The sequence below is a fragment of the Monodelphis domestica genome, chromosome 8 (genome assembly GCF_027887165.1).
Source record: "Monodelphis domestica isolate mMonDom1 chromosome 8, mMonDom1.pri, whole genome shotgun sequence".
Taxonomy (NCBI): Eukaryota; Metazoa; Chordata; class Mammalia; order Didelphimorphia; family Didelphidae; genus Monodelphis; species Monodelphis domestica.
In genome coordinates this window covers 175,390,941-175,401,023 of record NC_077234.1, presented here as the reverse complement: position 1 = coordinate 175,401,023, position 10,083 = coordinate 175,390,941, and the positions used below count along the sequence as shown (strand labels likewise).

The 10,083-nt window shown below is 36.4% G+C and overlaps 1 long non-coding RNA gene across 1 annotated transcript in view; it reads left to right on the top strand.

Annotated features, from left to right (window-relative positions):
- Positions 1-223: 223 nt before the first annotated feature.
- Positions 224-10,083, top strand: part of LOC103095766 (uncharacterized) — a 30,184-nt gene continuing 20,324 nt past the window's right edge. Inside the window, exons 1-2 of the long non-coding RNA XR_008914278.1 lie at positions 224-523; positions 627-788. This is a non-coding gene — a long non-coding RNA (uncharacterized LOC103095766). The remainder of the gene's footprint in view (positions 524-626; positions 789-10,083) is intronic.

Here is a 10,083-nt window from a genome sequence, read left to right as displayed (position 1 = left end):
GATCTGAACAGACTCCTCTCCTCTTTGTAGCTATGCCCTGTCTTCCATGACCTTCAGGGACTATCTTCTATGAATACATCCACTACATTCCTTACCCCTCTGCCCACCTCTTACAGCTGAACTTGCCCCAGACATAGTCTGCTAGTTCTGACTAAGTCATAATAGGTAGAACAATGGTAAGAAAAAGATGACATCACTGGAGGTAGAGGAAACTTAAGAAAGTTTTTTGAAGCTTGAGATGAAAAAAATAAGCTTATTACCTTACCTTTCCCTTTTTACACTTGTTTACAGGAAAGGCACTGTCATTTTACAGCTAAGCAAAATTACACTAGCATAATGCCTTGCCCACAAAAGGCACTCAATAATTGTTTAATAAATTAATGATTATGCAGCTCTTTTTAAATGATTTAAAGTACTATAGCTGTTAACAGTATTTTCAAAATAGCCCTCAAAATCTGCATTGGTCTTATAAGTTATAAACATGAACCAATTAGCAGATGTTAAATTGCACTGCATTTTTGAGGTATGGATAAATAGGAAAGGCTGTGGGAAGAGCATGAACTCAAATTAAAAATTACTTGGAGGCTAAAAAAAATTTTTATAACCTTCATTCTTGTCCTCCTCAGATGTCTTATCCTGGAATGGAAATGAGTTCTCCAAGACTGTCAAGTGAGGACCCATCTCAGCAGGTCCTACGGGGCTAGAAAGAGCTTAGAGGATGGACTCTGTATGCGTCCAATGACAGCAAGAGTCAATTTCAGAATCTCATCACTAGGTCTCCTCTAATAGTAAGTAGACTCATTGAGGACAGGAATCATTTTGTTTCTATCTTTGTATATCTAATATCTAGTACAACACCTGTACATAGTAAGCACTAAATAACTTTACTGGGCTTTGCTCCAGGATGATTGGGGGGGGGGGGGCACGGGAGGGGAGGAGTATAACTCAAAGACTACCATTGAATTACTGAAGCATGAAGAAGTATGTGAGTGACTCTGGGGGCTCTATAACTGGGACAAATGGTTTATATAATAGAGTAGTGAGAGAAGTTAGGTAAATTGAATAGGAAGTGTTTATAAAAGATAATAAAAGCAAGATAAGGAAATAGATTTGACTAACTGAAAAATGGAGAGTTCATTTGGTTGTGGAGCAGGAGGATAATATAAAGAAAAATTATTTGGGGAAGATTAGTGTGCCAACAATATGTAGAATGAACCAAAAGAGGAAAAGACTACAGATTAACACATAAAGAGGGGAAAAGGTATCAGGTGATGATAGGGGTCCAAACTTACATGACAATGAAGGAGAAGAGGGAAATCCTTGAGATGTTTTTAAGAAAGAATCAGCAGAATTTGGTAACAGCTTGGGCATAGAGAATAATCTAAGAAAGAAGTCAAAGTTGATTCCAAGATTTCTAGCTAAGGAGAATAGAATTATATTTGAGTCCTTTCCAGAGAAAATTGGGGGAGGGGGTAGGGAGGAAGGATAGTTCTTCTTGACCAGGAGACCAAAGGAGGCAAAAATATGATATGATTTCAAAAAATATATTAAAACAGTGTCTAACTTCATTTAATGGCATTGAAGTAGCTGAATTGTCGGAGAGAATTCTTCCCATAATCTGTGTAATAGTCAGGCCAAATTTTCAATTCTAGATGTGCTGACAAACTGAGCTTTGTCATCAAAAGCTGATCATAGTGGTTAAGAGTAGAAACCATATCATATCCAGAGCATCTGAAAAACAAGGAATCTTTTACCTGAAGAGGAAAAGACAATGAGAACTATGACAGTAATCTTCAAAATGTGAAGAGCTGTCATCTTGAAGGAGAAAAACCTGATCTACATTGATTTAGAAGGTGGGAATTAGCACAATTTGGTACAAACTACAGAGAACAATGTGGTTTCTCAGACCAGCTAGCAAATAAACAGTCTGCTCTGGTTAGATAGAATAATGCTAGTATGTCAGGTATGGTTGTCTCTGAAGGGAAGAAGTCTTTAATAGAACTCAGGGAGGGCTGAGGCAAAGAGGAAATGCTGATTTGGATTCAACATGAGGAAAAATGCTCAATATTGGAAATAATAAATTGTCCCTCACTAGAAATATTCAAACCTAATAATGAAAAATAACTCATATTTTATACCTGTTAATGTTCATGAAGTATCTTTTTTCTTTACAAGTATGTGAAGTAACTAGTAAAAGTATTATTATCCTCCATTTTTACAAACTAGGAAATTGAGCCTGATTAAGTGACTTGTTTATGAGTCTTCAGCTAGTAAGAATTCAAGTCAGGTATGTAGCAAAAAATATAACTATCTATCTAAGATAAAGGGAAAAGATTCCTACTCTTGGAAGTTGAACTAAACCTCCAGCTGAGATCTCTTCCAGTTTTAAGATTCTATAAATATGAGGCAAGAGATTTGAAAATAAGAGAAGTCTTAATTTGTATTTGGATTTAGATTAGATTTAGATTTAGATTAGAATTTGAGGTCATTCTGAGAGATTTCAATTGGAGGTATCTTGTAAGTATTGGGAAATATGGAATTATAAGATGGGTAAATTTAAAGTTAGAGATGCAGATTTGGTTGCTGACTACTCTGAAAAGGGAAATTAAGAAATATTTAAGGGACTGTTCCATGAGAGTAGACAGGAGAGCAGTGGATACAATGGAAAGAAAATAAATAAAGAACTGAAGACAGTAATTGAGAAACTCCCATAGTTAGAAGACAGAAGGATCTAGTAGCAGAGGTGATGGGGTGGAGAAAAGAATAATTCTCATGTTATGGAAACCAAATGAATAAGTTTTTAAAAGAGGGGCACAATAAAATCTTAAGTGTTGTGAATAAACAAGGATTTAAAAAAATCCACTGGATTTGTCTAGAACAGCGGTTCTCAACCTGTGGGTCGTGACCCTGGCGGGGGTCAAACAACCAAAACACAGGGGTCTCCTAAAGCCATCGGAAAATACATATGGCTTTAGCTGCTGAGAAATCACTCTACTTTACAGCAAGATCTCGGAAAGAATGGGGACCCTGCTGCCTGCACATTGTACTAATATTAGTTACCTATCAGCAGCCCTCCCCCTATGAGGGGCAATGGATTTACCCTGTTGCCTGGAGACCAGACTCAAACAGAGACCCAGAGAGAGCACCAGGGCGCTGGCTCTGGAGGGGTTAAGAAGGAGTCCTGGAGCGGATAACTCCTGGATCAGATAACGGAGCTGGGTAACTCCAGCAAAGTGAAGCCTCAGCTTGAGCTGGAGGGAGATGACAGTGTCTGCAGACCCCCTCCCCAGGCAGGACTTACCTCCCACCCCAGCGCTCAGGCTGCCTCCTGCTGAATTAATATTTCTCAACATATAATTAAATATTGTTTTGTGATTAATCACTATGTTTAAATTATGTTTGATTTGTAGCAATGAGAATACATAATGCATATCAGGTATTTACATTCCGAATCATAACTGTAGCAAAATTATAGTTTTGAAGTAGCCACCAAAATAATTTTTTGGTTTGGGGTCACCGCAACATGAGGAACTGTATTGCGGGGTCACGGCATTAGAAAGGTTGAGAACCACTGGTCTAGAATGTCACTGGTGGTGGGCAGGTTAGAGAAGACAGAACACAAATAGCAAAGGAAGCAGAATAATGATGAGAATAATCTCTACAAATAATGTCTAAAAATGCAAATAAAAGGCATACTTTACATGTATATAAAAGGACCTCTAGTCAAGGTCAGTTACATAGTTCCCAGCATGTCATCTTTAAATATGAAGGAAATAAATATATAGATATTCATAAAATCATAGTATCATGGATTAAGATCTGGAAGTGACTCTATCGATTGTCTAAGCCAACTCTTTCGTTTTTATGAGGAGACAACTCATGCCCACAGAGATTAAGTAACTTGCCTGGAGTTATATAGTTAATAAATGAGAGAGGAAGATTTTGAATCCAGATATTCTGGTACAAAACATAGCACTCTTTCCACTATAGTGTGCTATTCTACTTTAAATATCACATTATCTTTTTCAAATTCAATCACCACAATATATTTATGATTCATATTTAGCTTGTTTAATATGCTGACTCTACACACATCTCCTAAGAACCTTTTGTGTCTCTCTTATGCAATGCTTGTCCTATCATTTCTTAAAATTGTACAACTTGGTTGTTTTTCCCCCCAAAAGCAAACTACTGTCCCTTGTGAATTTCATCTTAATGTGATTAGTTTGATGTTATAGGTATATTGAATTTTCATTCACTCTTTCAAGGTTCAGACCTCTCCATTTCATCTGAGATTGCCAGAAGATGATTTAAGCATGTTCTTTATTTTATAATTTAAGTCATTAATAGGAATATTAAATAGTTCTTTCAACTGAGTTTAATTCATTTGAAAAATGAATCACTAAGTTGGAGGATTAAACCATAAGCAAGGCACAAAAAAAATTTGGATTTTGGTAGGGAAAGTGTTAAGGTATAATAAAGGAAAACCTAAATATCAGGTATTCCAGTTTTGGACTAGCAATTTTTACAAAATAGAATATAACTTAGCCTGTGGGGTATGAGTTTGAAAGAAGTCAGACCCACTGAATTGTGTAGCAGGCCAAAGAGAACTTAGTCCCATGTTGGTGAACCTATGGAACACATGCTGGAAGGGGCTGTTCTCCCTCTCCACTGAACCTGAGGACATTTCTCTCATCTCCTTGACCCAATGTGAGTGCTTCCTCTCTCCTCTGTCTGGGGTAAGGTGGGAGGTGGGAGCTTATGTGTGATGTGAGGTTTTGGAGTTTTGGCACTTCGTCTCTAAAAAGTTTGCCATCACTGACTTAATCTATTTTCTTATGGTCCCTAAGCCTGAGAATATGGTGAGCAGAAGATAGCAATGGTGAATATGGATGGGATCAAACAAATTAATAAGGTCTCAAAATTAAATGGAATAGTGCAATGCAATGGAAAGAGCCCAAAACTGAGTCTCAGTAATTGAGTTCTCATTTAATTTATCACATTAAGTAAATATGTGATCTTGTACAGTTGATTAACTTCTCTGAACCTCTTTCTTAACCTGAAAAATGGAATCATTAGATGATTAGATGATATCTAAGGTCTCTACTGGCTCTAAAATTTTCTTATATTATTTTCCAGAAATGATTTGTAAAATTAAGTACCTTTTTCCTGCATTATTCTAGGTCCATTTCTCAAGTCATATGAGTAGAAAGGAGTCAAATGCAAGAGATGTGAACAACAAGATGTCAGATTTGGGAATTTATTGGCTATATGAGGTGAGGGAAAGTGAAGACTTGAAAATGATTCCACAGTTATGAATCTCACAGAATGGAAGAATGGTGGTACCTTTAGAAGAAAAAGGGAAGTTTGAAAGGGGAATTGTTCTTGTGGGAGTAATAATGAGTCATTTTATAATAGTTCAGGTTGAGATGCCACCAGAACAGTTTGTCTGAAATGTATAATACACAATTGGTTATTTAGGACTGAAACTAACATTTATGTAGCATCTATCATGTGCCAGGCATTGTGCTGAGTGCTTTTAACAAATGTTATCTCAGTTGATGCTTACAACAATCCTCAGAGATAGGTAATATTATTATTCTCACTTTATAGATGAAGAAACTAAGGCATAGAGAGGTTAAGTGAATTGTCCAGAGTCACCTGGCTATAAAGTATCTGAGGCTGAATTTGAACTGTACTCTTCTTATCACTTATCTAGTAAAGAAATAATCTCATTTCTAAATCCATGCTCTCCACTTTTAGATCTCAGTTCCTTCTAGGAACTTACACCTCCCTTTTCCTGGACAAGAATGTCATCCATAGAAGAATATTTGCTTAAAGAAAGGGGACACCAACTGGGTGACACAGTGAGCCAACTCTTCCCTGATTAAAAATCACAGTAGGTTCCTCTCTCTCTCTCTCTCTCTCTCTCTCTCTCTCTCTCTCTCTCTCTCTCTCTCTCACACACACACACACACACACACACACACACACACACACACACACACACACACACACAAACCCCTCTTCCCTCAAAGGAGTGTTTTTCAAATGAATTCTCTTCTCTTATTGTACTTGAGACTTTCACTTGTCCAAAATTAATCTCTTCCTTTTTTCCTTTTTCTTATTCTCCTACAGTTCTTTCTGAGAAATATACCTCACTGTTCACCAAAGGGCCTGGATAAAGCTTCATTGTCCTTTGTTGCTTTTTCCCCTTCTCCCCACTTATGTCCACTCTCACCCTGCAATTCTGTCCAGGGAACAAATTAAGTAGGAGACTCGTGGAATTGACACTTTTTTTTTTGCTCTAGTTCTCCTTTACCTCTCCAGCATTCCTTTACATTTTTATTTCTCTGTGTGTGTCACTTCATTACCTCCTATTGTTTTTCCTAACCCTTCAGTCTTTCTGTTAAAAAAAATCTTCTAAACATTAATCATCTTGTTTCATTATTTATTCTTTCCTAGGAAATTAATTGCCTTTCAAGTATTTCTTGTTTAGAGTGTTTGCACACCAACTTTCTATTTATGTTATTGTATTGGATTATTTTTCCTTAGGAATACTTCAAAAGATTCTCTTTTTGTTGAATTACATTTTTTGGTTATTGATAATGATTAAGCTTGGGTTTATAGGGTATGTCATTTGTGGTTAGAGCTAGAGCTCCTTTGTTTTTCAGAATTTTTTTTCCAGAACTATTCCTCTGATTTCTCATAGGTGTGAAATATTCTGATATTGTTCTCATTTCTTTTCCTTTATACTTAAAGGTTTATCTGTTGACTGCTAGTATAATTTTTTGTTTGCCACTGAAATTGTTGAACTTAATTATGTGTTTTATCATTTCAAGAACAGGTTTTTATCTATATTATCTTGCTTTGTTTTTTTTTCTTTTCTGGTGAAGATTTCTGGAATCCCTCTCTATTCTTATCTGTATTCAAAAGTTCTGGACACTTTTCCTGTATTATAGTAACCAAATTTTTAGATTTATTATATTCTTCTCAGAGGTCTATGATTCTTAAGTTGTCACAGCACATCCTGTCTTCAAGGTCAATCACTTTTGCTTGTATATAGTTTTGTATTTTTTTATTCTTACTGTCTTTTGCTTCTTTTCTGCCAGATTTTTCTCCACTTTAGAATGTCTATTTGTGAAATCTTGTTACTCTTGGACTTTTTAAGAGAGATTCATTGTGGATTCATATTTTTCTGATTTAATTTGAGTTCATAAATGTGTATATTGGGTGCCTAATATCTGATTGGTATTTTGCTAAGTGCTGGAAATAAAATAAGAAAAATAGACAAGTTTCTGCCCCAAAGGAGCTTACACTTCAATGGGGAACAGAACATGCGAAAAAGGAGGCTGAAGGGGCGGGAGGGGTGGGGTAGTGCCAAGAGATAGTACCAAGTGTGGGTGCATGTTGTTCTGCGGAGTCTAAAGCAAGCAGAAGTGCTTTTGGACAATGGAATTACCAGAAAGGTTGTGATTCCTCTAGAAAGGAAGGCTTTGGGAGTTTACTGCTCCACACTCCAGCTCTCTAAACAAGGAGAAAGACAACTGAGGTTAAGTTGAGAAGGTGTCAAGTATACAAACCTGCATCATTCTTCATTGGTGATTAGATTTTCACATAATCAGTTTATCCTTTTCTTTGGATTTTAGAAATCTATAGTCAGAACTAATCTAGATTCATTCCCAATTTCTGTATGTGTTTCATTTGTCTTTTGAATCACTCTGGAGTTTTGTTGTATTATTCTATGCTTTCTTGGAAATCCAAAGGATACTGTAATTCATCAGAAATAGTTTCATTTTCCTTTGTTAAGAGGACTTGGTAATCTCCAAAAGAATGTACTATTTAACCTTCTTTCCAATTTTATGATCCTTCTCATTGATGTATCAGCTTGTGCTCCAGTTTTTTTGTCTTTATTAAAGATTTTTCATCTTAAAGACTTCAGTATCACAATCATATATAATTCCTCATCACTTCAGTGCGTGATTCCTCCCCCTTTGCTGGAGCTAAAAAGCTGCCTTAGCCTCTGTGCATTCATTGGGTTTTGTTTGACAAGGTCACTTTTCTAGGTTCCTTCTATGGAACTGGATGGGTATCAGGTAGGCTTCATTTCCCCTTTTTTTTCTTTAGGCTTGATACAACCCAGCTCATTGACATCTTCCCTTGATTTTCCTTCTTTCTTTTTTATGGCTAGGCTGAATCAGAGTCTACTGCTCTTTTTCAGAGCGGTAGGGAGGGTGGAGATACCATTTCAGAGAAAATATTTGCATTCTTTGGAGTTCCTGACCTAAAGGCCCTAGTACAAAGGAAACATATTTTTAGCCCTTCCCCTCCTTCCTCAAGGATAGTGCCCAGCACAACCACTTTAGGGTATACAGGGAGGTATGGCTAGAGTTTTTCTAGAAAGGGAGGTCTGAAGTTGGGCCTCTGACACAAGCCTTGGACTTAGGTTGTGTTATTGCATACGGGATGGAAGCTAGTAGGATCAAGGTGGCAAATAAGGGCTTTAAGGATTATAGTTCTCTAGTATTAGTAGAAATTTTGCCTTATCAGTGTTCTCTCTTTTTCTTATGGATTCAGCTATAATTATTCTACATATAGTACATTATTACCATTTTTGGAGGATTGGAAAGCTAAAAAGATCTTGTAGAAAGTGCCCAATATTGAAGGTCACATGGCCCAGAAGGGCTTGGATTCTCTTTATTTGTTTGTTTGTTCATTTTTATTTAGAATATTTTTCCACAGTTACATGATTCATGATTTCCCCCCTACCTTCCCTCCCCTCTCCTGGAGCTGACAAGCAGTTCCACTGGGTTATACATGTATCCTTGTTCAAAACCAATGTCCATGTTATTCATATTTGCAGTAATCTTTTAACATTAAAACCCCAATCATATCCCTATCAAACCATATAATCAATCATATGTTTTTCTTCTGGTTTTCTGCTCCCACAGTTCTTTCTCTGGCTGTGGATAGCATTCTTTCTCATAAGTCCCTCCGAATTGTCCTGGATCATTGCATTGTTGCTAGTATAGAAGTCCATTACATTCGCGTATACCACATGTATCAGTCTCTCTGTGTACAAGGTTCTCCTGGTTCTGTTCCTTTCACTCTGCATCAACTCCTGGAGGTTGTTCCAGTTCATTATTCCTTTCAGCACAATAATATTCCATCATGATCAGATACCACAATTTATTTAACCATTCTCCAGTTTTTGCCACCACAAAGAGCGAGGCTATGAATATTTTTCTATAAGTCTTTTTTCCTTATTATCTCTTTGGGGTACAAACCCAACAGGGGTCAAAGGGTAGACATTCTTTTAAAGCCCTTTGCACATAGTTCCAAATTGTCCTTCAAAATGGTTGTACCAATTCACAATTCTACCAGCAGTGTATTAGTCACCCAAATTTGCCACATACCCTCCAACATTTATCACTTTCCTTTGCTGCCATATTGACCAGTCTGCTAGGTATAAGATAGTACCTCAATGTTGTTTTAATTTGCATTTCTCTAATTAGGAAGGATGTAGAACACTTTTTCATGTGCTTATTGATAGTCTTGATTTCATCATTTGAAAAATGCCTATTCAAGTCCCTTGACCATTTGTTGACTGGGGAATGTTTTGATTTCTTGTAAATTTGACTTAGTTCCTTATATATTTGGGAAATTAAACCTTCGTCAGAGAGTTTAGTTATAAAAATGTTTTCCCAGTTTGTTATTTTCCTTCTAATTTTTGTTGCATTGGTTTTGTTTGTACAAAAACTTTTTTAATTTGATATAATCAAAGTCATTTATTTTACATTTTGCAATATTCTCTATCTCTTGCTTGATCTTAAATTCCTTCCTTTTCCACAGATCTGACAGGTATATTATTCTATGTTCACCTAATTTATTTATGATTTCACTTTTTATATTTAAGTCATTTACCCATTTTGAATTTATCTTGGTATAGAGTATAAGGTATTGATCTAAACCCAATTTTTCCCATACTCTTTTCCAATTTTCCCAGCAGTTTTTGACAAATAGTGAATTCTTATCCCAAAAGCTGGGGTCTCTGGGTTTACTGAACACTAGCCTGCTGAGGTA